This window comes from Festucalex cinctus, chromosome 9 (genome assembly GCF_051991245.1).
Source record: "Festucalex cinctus isolate MCC-2025b chromosome 9, RoL_Fcin_1.0, whole genome shotgun sequence".
NCBI classification, from domain to species: domain Eukaryota; kingdom Metazoa; phylum Chordata; class Actinopteri; order Syngnathiformes; family Syngnathidae; genus Festucalex; species Festucalex cinctus.
The window spans coordinates 19,407,353-19,419,582 of record NC_135419.1 but is presented as its reverse complement, the minus strand read 5'-3'; the positions used below and the strand labels follow the sequence as shown (position 1 = coordinate 19,419,582).

Below are 12,230 nucleotides of genomic sequence, written 5' to 3'. Positions count from 1 at the left end.
TGCTTAATAACTCCCATGTTCAAGCTCCAAAAAATCTCAAACTTCTCAGACAACGTAATAGTCACGGCCTGAAAACATCTATATGACAAAATTCAGTTATACATATAGCGCCACCTAGTGGTTACAATAAATGTCATACTTTACGTTTTTAGCTACTGTGCTGAGCTTGTTGAAGGGATCCATTTGAAAATTGGTCAGAAAAGCCTTAAGATGTTGATCATGCCCCACACCGAATATTGTAACTTTTCGCCAAAGGGAGTGGCCGCTACGGTGACGCAAAGTCTGAAGATTTTTCGTGAAAATAAAAGCTGCATTAACTTGACCGAGATGATCCTATCTTCTCAAAATTTCACACATTTGATGAGAGTCCAGCCCTAAAGACATCTACTGACTTATATTTCATCTAACTGATAGCGCCACCTAGTGGCAATTTTTTTTCTTACGAATTTTCTTCTACGTTTTTCTCCTAACACGTTAACTGGACCTACCTCATATTTGCTCAGATGAGGGTTTCGGCCTTCATGATGTCACAACACGAAGTTTGTGAGTTTTCGCGAATTGCTGTGGGCGTGGCTAAGCGCTGTTCGCCAAGAAAACAACGCCAGTTTTGAGGGTCTAAACATGCACAGAAACTCATGAAACTTGGCACACACATCTGGCCTGGTACAATGAGCAATATTTTATTGTTGATTGTGCTATTTAAAAAAAAAAAGAATCAATAGCGCCCCCTAGAAATTTTTAACGAAGCAGCCCCGGTTGTACGTTTAAGCAACAATGACGAATATTTTTAGGTGTATGAGGGAGCCCAAGACCTACATAAAAGTCTCTTGGACCCATATGCTAAAATGAACAGGAAGTGAGCTACGAATTTTTGAATGTCCCATTTTTGATGATTTTTGCACATTTACAGGGGGCATACTTTTGCCCACTTCTTCTCCACGTTTCATCCGACTGAGTTAAGACTTGACCTGGACCATGTCAAGACCTGAGCCAACGACAGGGGGAACAATTTTGACTTTTCGAAATACTATATGATGAGGGCGGGGCATCACATTTTGTGTTTCGCAATGAAAAAGGATATGCTTGATAACTCCCCGGTACATGCTCAAAAAAATCCCAAATTTGACATGTATGTTTATCGTCAAGGCCTGAAGTTATCTCTATGACAACATTCAGTTATATATGCAGCGCCACCTAGCCCTTGAGGCATAAAAAAAAAATACCCCACATACGGTATTTTGTACAAAAAATGTAAACTCATTCTAAGTGTGATAACTATGTCATTTATGAATATTCTTTTAGTTTCCACCACTCAAAATGTTCACTGGCATCAGACTTATCCAAACATATATATATTTTTATTTATTTTTGATAGCCTCTGTGGACATTAAAAGCAATATCGTGAATGAAGGATATGCTTAATAACTCCACGGTACATGCTCCAAAAAAAATCCCACACTTGACATGTATGCTTATAATCAAGGCCTGAAGGTATCTCTATGACAACATTCAGTTATAAATACAGCGCCACCTAGCCCTTGAGGCATAAAAAAAAAAAACCCACATACGGTATTTTGTACAAAAAATGTAAACTCATTCTAAGTGTGATAACTAAGTCATTTATGAATATTCTTTTAGTTTCCACCACTCAAATTGTTCACTGGCTTCACACCGATCCAAACGTATGTACGTTTCCATTTTGTTTTATTCATTTTTGATTGCCCCTTTGGACAATAAAAGTAACATTGTGCAATGAGTACAACAAGCGATGATGTGTATATACACTTTTACAAAAAATACCAATCAGGGCAACTCATTGCCTAAAAATAAAAAAGGACGCTGATTTTTGCAGGTCTTAACAATCACCAAAACCCGTTGAGCTTGACACACACACAGGCAAAAACAATATTCTACATGTAAAGGTTTATTATGCCATTTTCAAAGAAATTTCGCTTCCAATATGCCAGTACCCCAATGTGCCAGTACCCCAACGTGCAAGTACCCCAACGTGCAAGGACCCCAATGTGGCCCGGGCTGCGAGGGCCCTTTATAGCTGCTCGCAGCTCTAGTTAGGGCCCGAGCAGCGACCGCTGCGAGGTCCCTATTGTTTTTGTAAAAATTATTATTATTATTATTAGGGCCCGAGCAGCGACCGCTGCGAGGTCCCTCTTGTTTTTGTAAGAATTCTTCTTCTTCTTCTTCTTCTTCTTCTTCTTCTTCTCCGTAAACGATCGCATTTTTGAGGGCCTAAACATTTACGAAAACTCACCAAACTTTGCAGTCTCTTCGGGCCCGGCGAAAAATTTGATATTATGTAGTTGCCATAACAATGCGACTCTATAGCGCCCCCTAGCGTAGAAAAATAAAAACCAATCCCGGCCCGTTTGACCTAGAGCTACGAAAATTGCCAGGCACGTGTAGCACCCCGAGACGCACAAAAAAGTCAGTGGAAGCCATTTCCTAAAATGTACAGGAAGTGAGCTATGAATTTTTTAATGTCCAATTTTGGCCTATTTTGGCACATTCATTGTGGTCATACTTTTTCCCCCTTTGCAAATATTTTTCAGCCAATTAACTTCAAACTTGGCATTTATCATCTCAAGACGTGAGAGAACAACTGGGCAAAAAGTCTTGCCTTTTTGAAATACTATATGATGGGGGCGGGGCATCAAATATTGCCTTTAAAATTTCATTTGTCCAGAAAGAGCAAATGCTTAATAACTCCCATGTTCAAGCTCCAAAAAATCTCAAACTTCTCAGGCAATGTAATATTCACGGCCTGAAAACATCTATATGATAAAATTCAGTTATACATATAGCGCCACCTAGTGGTAACAATAAATGTCATACTTTACGTTTTTAGCTACTGAGCTGAGCTCGTTGAAGGGATCCAGTTGAAAATTGGTCAGAAAAGCCTTAAGATGTTGATCATGCCCCACACCGAATATTGTAACTTTTCGCCAAAGGGCGTGGCCGCTACGGTGCCGCAAATTCTAAAGATTTTTCGTGACAATAAAAGCTGCATTAACTTGACCGAGATGATCCTATCTTCTCAAAATTTGACACATTTGATGAGAGTCCAGCCCTAAAGACATCTATGAACTTATATTTTATCTTACTGATAGCGCCACCTAGTGGCAATTTTTTTTCTTACGAATTTTCTTCTACGTTTTTCTCCAAACACGTTAACTGGACCTACCTCATATTTGCTCAGATGAGGGATTCGGCCTTCATGATGTCACAACACGAAGTTTGTGAGTTTTCGCGAATCGCTGTGGGCGTGGCTAAGCACTGTTCGCCAAGAAAACAACGCCAGTTTTGAGGGTCTAAACATGCACAGAAACTCATGAAACTTGGCACACACATCTGGCCTGGTAAAATGAACAATATTTTATTGTTGATTGTGCTATTTTTACAAAAATGACTCAATAGCGCCCCCTAGGAATATTTAATGAATCAGCCCCGGTTGTACGTTTAAGCAAGATCTACGAAAATTTTTAGGTGCATGAGGGAGCCAAAGACCTACAAAAAAAGTCTCTTGGACCCATATGCTAAAATGAACAGGAAGTGAGCTACGAATTTTTGAATGTCCCATTTTTGACGATTTTTGCACATTCACAGGGGGCAGACTTTTGCCCACTTCACCTACACGTTTCATCTGACTGAGTTAAGACTTGACCTGGACCATGTCAAGACCTGAGCCAACGACAGGGGGAAAAATCTTGACTTTTCGAAATACTATATGATGAAGGCGGGGCATCAAAATTTGTGTTTCGCACTGAAAAAGGATATGCTTAATAACTCCCCGGTACATGCTCCAAAAAATCCCAAACTTGACATGTATGTTTATCGTCAAGACCTGAAGCTATCTCTATGACAACATTCAGTTATATATGCAGCGTCACCTAGCCCTTGAGGCATAAAAAAAAAAAAATACCCCGCATACGGTATTTTGTACAAAAAATGTAAACTCATTCTAAGTGTGATAACTAAGTCATTTATGAATATTCTTTTAGTTTCCACCACTCAAAATGTTCACTGGCATCAGACTTATCCAAACATATATATATTTTTATTTATTTTTGATAGCCTCTGTGGACATTAAAAGCAATATCGTGAATGAAGGATATGCATAATAACTCCACGGTACATGCTCCAAAAAAAATCCCACACTTGACATGTATGCTTATAATCAAGGTCTGAAGGTATCTCTATGACAACATTCAGTTATAAATACAGCGCCACCTAGCCCTTGAGGCATAATATATATAAAAAAAAAACAACACATACGGTATTTTGTACAAAAAATGTAAACTCATTCAAAGTGTGATAACTAAGTCATTTATGAATATTCTTTTAGTTTCCACCACTCAAATTGTTCACTGGCTTCACACCGATCCAAACGTATGTATGTTTCCATTTTGTTTTATTCATTTTTGATTGTCCCTTTGGACAATAAAAGTAACATTGTGCAATGAGTACAACAAGCGATGATGTGTATATACACTTTTACAAAAAATACCAATCAGGGCAACTCATTGCCTAAAAATAAAAAAGGACGCAGATTTTTGCAGGTCTTAACAATCACCAAAACCCGTTGAGCTTGACACACACACAGGCAAAAACAATATTCTACATGTAAAGGTTTATTATGCCATTTTCAAAGAAATTTCGCTTCCAATATGCCAGTACCCCAATGTGCCAGTACCCCAACGTGCAAGTACCCCAACGTGCAAGGACCCCAATAGGCGCTTTCACACCAAAAAGCCCAGGAACTTTGAGTTCATGGTAGAGTCAGTTCCGGGTCCGAAGAACTTGTGAGCGGCCCACGAGTTTGCGTTCACACGGCATGAAAGCAGGCAGGGTAGTTTATTCAAATGAGACTGATGACGTATGTCAGGGGAGGAAAAAAAACAGCACTACCCCGCCTGTCCAGCAAGTGGCGGTACCGGTAAAACTGAATGACAAACAACCAGTGTGACGTTGAAAAACGCGACCTTTGACCCTCCATCGCCATTTGTTACGATACAAGGCATATCATCTTTTCGTTTTCCTTGTCATGTTGTACAGAGTTGTGTTTGCAGCAATTAGAACTTCACGGGAAAGGTTGATGAGAACCATTGGGACCCGCCGTATTACCACATCAAGATGAGAAATGGGCAGGACTTGCTCACTTGGAAAGACAGTCAAACCTGCAAGCACGAAGACGTGCACTGGTAAGGTTTAAACACAATTATACGAAATTTATTTCACATCGGAATTAAGCTGTAACATGTAACGGAGCTCCCCTTGCAAGGTGGAGAACACGAAAAAAAAAATGAAGTTACAGAGTGTATTAGTGCCTTAAACACAACGTATGACTGGCGCGTTCAGTTGCACGTTTACTTGCGTGTGTCCCCGCGCGTCGGTCGTTTGTGGATATTTTGTCGTACTTTCTGCCATGAAAAGGGCAATCGCTGGAAACTGGTGTTTCCTGCCTAGTTCTCGTGCAATTCACGGCAAAATAGGGCTTGATGGCGAGTTGCTGTTCACGCTACATGTACGCTGCGTATTTCATAATACCGTTGGACCTGGACGTATTGTTAGTCTGTCCGCATGTTTTGTCTTTTGTTTTTTTCTGTTAAACACATGATTGACCGATCCAAAGTGTTGAAATGGCTTGTTTTCTTTGACGATGCACGAATGTTAGAACAAAGGTGCCGGGATTTTGGGAAAAGTGCTGATTTTGGAAGTGTCAGATTGCCACCTCAAGCCAGTGGTTTATCATAGGGCCATAAATTGGTGCATATTCCGCTATTTTAAGGTATTCTGTCATGTAAATCACAAGGCTGTTGCACAAAAGTAATTAATGTAGATATTAACATTTATTAATTTGTTGTGTTTCTGTTTCAGATTTGCCACTTCTACCAATCTGGGTGTGTTCCGCGCAGGGAGTGGAAGAACATCAGAACCTCTGAATGGTGGGACGCTGTAATTATGTTTGCATTACTGTTTGTCAAAAATAAAAACATTAAAAAGAATTCATTGAGCATAAGTTTTTATTCGTGTGGAAAAAAACCCAGAACCACAAAAGTGATATGAAAACAAAAGCATTTATTACTTATGCTTTTGGCTTATTTGTGTCCACAAGTCTGTTTTGGACTGCCAGGAAGCCCATTTGGAACTCTCTGTCGTGCCTTTGTTCAACCAGCTCATGTGCCACGTGTTGATCTTCCTTGCGCTCCTCGCTTCTGAGGTCAACTTCCTCCTTGTGCTGCTCGCGTCTGAGTTCAAGGTCCTCCTTGTGCAACTGCATTTCTTCTAAGAACATTGCACTCGTGGACTCCCCCTTCTTTTCATCAAATTGGTGCAGGTATTCCAAAAATAGGTGGTCTCGGTCCCGTGTCCGCTAACCTATAGGGATGTAAATGTACAATGAGTGACAGTAAATACTTTTGATGAGCTTCCAGTTACATGACTTTGAACTTATTGGAACTTGACAAAGGGGCAGGAAACTCTGTTCGAGTGGCGCAGTTTCTGCTTGTGGACGGACCATCCTCGCTTGTACCTTCCTAACGCATCGACTTAAACGGTTTCAACAGATTCGTGCAATGAGTAAGAGTACAGTACAATGATTTAGGTAGGGGTAAAACACGGCACTCACGTTAATGTACTTTCATTTTTCATAGTTACAGAACAGAATATGCCACACTACATTGCCAAATATGGCGGCATGCACTTGAAGCTTTTTTAGGCAATACACACTAGTAAAATTGCAGGAATGTAACTTTTTTTTTTCCCTTTCTCAATGCACCATTATGAGTGAAATGAAAATTGTATATGTGAGTATGAGGATTTATTATTGTGTATGCCTATGAATTTCATGTACATACGTTAATGACAAATGCACGCATGTGTTAAGGTGCAATTGTTTACACAAGCAGGATTACACATTTTCTTTTAGTACATTCCAGTAAAAGAAAATGTGTAGTAAATTAATACATTCCAGTAATGTACTTTTTTTTTTTTTTTTTTTTTTTTAATGAAATGAGTCAGTAGATATAAAGAATGGGTAGGACTAGACAAGTTTTTAACTTCTTTCTACTCCTTTGAACATGTAAACTATTATGAATGATTGCAATAAGTTTCTTCTTACTTTTAAAATGTTAACTGCTACTCATTTGTTTATAATGTCCAATAAACAAACACACTGCCTTATTCAACGAAGCAAAATTAATTGTGAGTGGGGTGTTGCTTTAAAAGTTTTAAATGAAGCTTTTGAAGTTATATAAAATGAAATGAAACATACCAGGACTGTTCAGGGAGGCATCATAACGTAAAGGAGAGCACAGAGAAGGTCCAGCTGTAAGTCACAGTACATAACATTATTTTTCAGTTTCCCTAGAACTGTTTATGAGTTGTTGTTGTTTTTTTTTGTTTTTTTTATGAGTTGTTAGGTGATGAGGCTAACAAGTTAAAACGTTTTAGTTACGTTGAATGCAGAGCTTTGTATTAAGGAAAAAAAAAAACAGAACAAAAAACGAAGTGGTTGTTTTGCTTTTAACAGTGAATAGTATGCCTAGCTTCCACACGTCCTTTTTTTTTTTTTTTTTTTTTTTACTGGACATTTACCTGGACGGGAGAGCAAGGCAGAAGGCTCAGGAACAGCTCTGCTGATTCTGCTCGTAGCCGCGAATGTTCACTCACTTCATCATTTGAAGCTGTATCAACATCATGTACATCCAATGAGTAACAGTGAATAATTTCGATGAGCTTCAAGTTACATGACTTTGAACTTACTGGAAGTTGACAGAGGGGCGCAGCTTCCGCTTGTGGATGGACCATCCTCGCTTATCCCTTCCAACGCCTCGACTGGAACTGTATCAACAGAGTCATGAACTGAGTAAGGGCACAGTGCAATGATTTAGGTGAGGGTGAAACACGCCACTCACATATATCCTTCCATTTTTCATTGCCACAGAACAGAATATGCCACACTACATTGCCAAATATGGCGGCATGTACAAGCTTTTTTAGGCAGCAATACACACTGGCGTATCCAACGAAGTAAAATTAATAGTGAGTGGTGTGTTGCTTTATTAGTTTTATATGGAGCTTTTGAAGTTACATGAAATGAAATGAAACATACCAGGACTGCTCAGGGAGACATCAGAAGGTACAGAGAAGGTCCCGCTGTAAGTCAGAGTACATCACAACAAAGGTCAGTTTACACTGTTAGACGGCATACCTTTTATAGCAACGGATATTTCACCGTGACCGTCAACTCCCCTGCCAGCGAAATTCTCGCGCGATTCATGGCAAAGTAGCGCTGGTATCGAGGTGAAGGTCACGGCAAAATATCAATTTCGAGTCATTCTTCTTACGTTTTCGTTTCCCCAGAACTATATACGAGCTGTTAGGTGATGAGACTAACAAGTTAAAACTCTTTAGTCGCGTTGTACACAGAGCCTTGGCTTAAGGGGAAAAAAAAAACAAACGAAGTGGTTGTTTTGCTTTTAACCGTGCATATCATGCCTGGTTTCCACACGTCCTTTGCACAAAGCTTTCCAATTTCGTCATCACTGGAAGCAAGGCTATTTCGGCATTAGCTGCCTACAATACTCTTCATTTACTAGGTTAATTGATTTAGGAATGATTTCACAACATTACATAGGTTCGGAGCTGGATGCGTGCCTTTGCCAAGCTTAAGCCATGCTACGCTAACAACTTAGTGCTAGCGCGGTGTAAAAGCCACGTTAAGACCGCGCAGCGACCTAAACGAATATATAAATACAAATGTTCATGAGGCAATTCTGTCTTACCTTGGTGTGTTAGCGTGTCTGTTGTTGAGGAATCCTCGCCCACTGCCGTGTCCTCGCACATAACTTCCAGCATTGCAATTGCAGAGTCCTTTGTTTTACCGGTTGTACACCCCATCCGGTGGCCGAGAATGACGTCCAGTCTTTCGTACCATTTATTAATTTTGCGGTCATTTCCGCTTCGGCTGTTGTGGTCCTTGAGTTTTTTATAGTCCTGTTTGAGTTTCTTGAGTTTTTCCCTTACCTGCCTTTGTGTGTGGAAAATGCTAAGCTCTTCTAGCTTCGCGGTTATCAATTGATAGACTTTATCGTTTCTTGTGGCACTTTCAAATTGTCGTTGGGTCTCCTCGTCCCCGTAAATGCTCAGGAGAGCCTGCACTTCTTCGTCCGTCCACCTATCGGTTTTTTTAAATCCTTCCATTTCCAAAACGTTTGGGGGGGAAAATTGTCGCGCTCTCAGCAGTGAAAAGTAAAAAAGAAATGGCGGCTTTACCGCGAAAAACTCACCTATCCAAAACACACCTCCTCGTCCAGTCAACCAATCATGACACACTTCACAACACGCCCCCACTTGTGTAGTTCAGGGTACACCGGAATACACTCCTCTTGCCTAGGTACTTAGGTAGTACCGTTTCGACCCCCCCAGACCCGGAACTACTTTTGTGTGTGAACGCAAACTTTGGACAAACTCCCCCGGAACATAGGGAAGTTCCTGAATAAGTTCCTGCGGTGTGAAAGCGCCTATAGTGGCCCGGGCTGCGAGGGCCCTTTATAGCTGCTCGCAGCTCTAGTTATTATTATTCTTCTTCTTCTTCTCCGTAAACGATCGCATTTTTGAGGGCCTAAACATTTACGAAAACTCACCAAACTTTGCAGTCTCTTCGGGCCCGGCGAAAAATTTGATATTATGTAGTTGTCATAACAACGCGACTCTATAGCGCCACCTAGCGTAGAAAAATAAAAACCAATCCCGGTCCGTTTGAGCTAGAGCTACGAAAAATGGCAGGCACGTGTAGCACTACGAGACGCACAAAAAAGTCAGTGGAAGCCATTTCCTAAAATGTACAGGAAGTGAGCTATGAATTTTTTAATGTCCAATTTTGGCCTATTTTGGCACATTCACTGTGGTCATGCTTTTTCCCCCTATGCAAACATTTTTCATCCCATTGACTTTAAACTTGGCATTTATCATCTCAAGACTTAAGAGAAAAACTAGGCAAAAAATCTTGCGTTTTCGAAATACTATATGACGGGGGCGGGGCATCAAATATTGCCTTTAAAATTTCATTTGTCCAGAAAGAGCAAATGCTGAATAACTCCCATGTACAAGCTCCAAAAAATCTCAAACTTCTCAGGCAACGTAATAGTCACGGCCTGAAAACACCTATATGAAAAAATTCAGTTATACATATAGCGCCACCTAGTGGTTACAATAAATGTCATACTTTACGTTTTTAGCTACTGTGCTGAGCTCGTTGAAGGGATCCAGTTGAAAATTGGTCAGAAAAGCCTTAAGATGTTGATGATGCCCCACACCGAATATTGTAACTTTTCGCCAAAGGGCGTGGCCGCTACGGTGACGCAAAGTCTGAAGATTTTTCGTGACAATAAAAGCTGCATGAACTTGACCGAGATGATCCTATCTTCTCAAAATTTCACACATTTGATGAGAGTCCAGCCCTAAAGACATCTACGAACTTATATTTCATCTAACTGATAGCGCCACCTAGTGGCAATTTTTTTTCTTACGAATTTTCTTGTACATTTTTCTCCAAACACGTTAACTGGACCAACCTCATATTTGCTCAGATGGGGGTTTCGGCCTTCATGATGTCACAACACGAAGTTTGTGAGTTTTCGCGAATCGCTGTGGGCGTGGCTAAGCACTGTTCACCAAGAAAACAACGCTAGTTTTGATGGTCTAAACATGCGCAGAAACTCATGAAACTTGGCACACACATCTGGCCTGGCAAAATGAGCAATATTTTATCATGTATTGTCCTATTTTTACAAAAATGACTCAATAGCGCCCCCTAGAAATTTTTAACGAAGCAGCCCCGATTGTACGTTTAAGCAAGATCTACGAAAATTTTTAGGTGTATGAGGGAGTCCATGACCTACAAAAAAGTCTCTTGGACCCATGTGCTAAAATGAACAGGAAGTGAGCTATGAATTTTTGAATGTCCCATTTTTGACGATTTTTGCACATTTTCAGGGGGCATACTTTTGCCCACTTCTCCTACACATTTCATCCGACTGACTTTAGACTTGACCTGGACCATGTCAAGACCTGAGCCAACTACAGGCAGAAAAATCTTGACTTTTGGAAATACTATATGATGAGGGCGGGGCATCAAATTTTGTGTTTCGCACTGAAAAAGGATATGCTTAATAACTCCCCGGTACATGCTCCAAAAAATCCCAAACTTGACATGTATGTTTATAGTCAAAGCCTGAAGGTATCTCTATGACAAAATTCAGTTATATATGCAGCGCCACCTAGCCCTTCAGGCGTGAAAAAAAAATACCCCACATACGGTATTTTGTACAAAAAATGTCAACTCATTCTAAGTGTGATAACTCCCATGTTCAAGCTCCAAAAAATCTCAAACTTCTCAGGCAACGTAATAGTCACGGCCTGAAAGCATCTATATGATAAAATTCAGTTATACATATAGCGCCACCTAGTGGTAACAATAAATGTCATACTTTACGTTTTTAGCTACTGTGCCGAGCTCGTTGAAGGGATCCAGTTGAAAATTGGTCAGAAAAGCCTTAAGATGTTGATCATGCCCCACACCGAATATTGTAACTTTTCGCCAAAGGGCGTGGCCGCTACGGTGACGCAAAGTCCGAAAATTTTTCGTGACAATAAAAGCTGCATGAACTTGACCGAGATGATCCTATCTTCTCAAAATTTCACACATTTGATGAGAGTCCAGCCCTAAAGACATCTACGAACTTATATTTCATCTTACTGATAGCGCCACCTAGTGGCAATTTTTTTTCTTACGAATTTTCTTGTACATTTTTCTCCAAACACGTTAACTGGACCAACCTCATATTTGCTCAGATGAGGGTTTCGGCCTTCATGATGTCACAACACGAAGTTTGTGAGTTTTCGCGAATCGCTGTGGGCGTGGCTAAGCACTGTTCGCCAAGAAAACAACGCTAGTTTTGAGGGTCTAAACATGCGCAGAAACTCATGAAACTTGGCACACACATCTGGCCTGGTAAAATGAACAATATTTTATTGTTGATTGTACTATTTTTACAAAAATGACTCAATAGCGCCCCCTAGAAATTTTTAACGAAGCAGCCCCGATTCTACGTTTAAGCAAGATCTACGAAAATTTTTACGTGTATGACGGAGCCAAAGACCTACAAAAAAGTCTCTTGGACCCATATGCTAAAATGAACAGGAAGTGAGGT

At 40.3% G+C, this 12,230-nt stretch overlaps 1 protein-coding gene and 1 long non-coding RNA gene across 2 annotated transcripts in view; both read right to left on the bottom strand.

Moving 5' to 3' along the window:
* dlg3 (discs, large homolog 3 (Drosophila)) overlaps window positions 1-12,230 on the bottom strand; it is a 184,615-nt gene that overhangs the window by 133,947 nt on the left and 38,438 nt on the right. The window lies entirely within an intron of this gene.
* On the bottom strand, window positions 6,092-9,677 carry LOC144026310 (uncharacterized). The gene is made up of 5 exons (XR_013285097.1): window positions 8,129-9,677; window positions 7,780-7,857; window positions 7,612-7,700; window positions 7,289-7,342; window positions 6,092-6,393 (listed from the first exon to the last, which is right to left on the bottom strand). It is a non-coding gene; the product is annotated as an uncharacterized LOC144026310 (long non-coding RNA).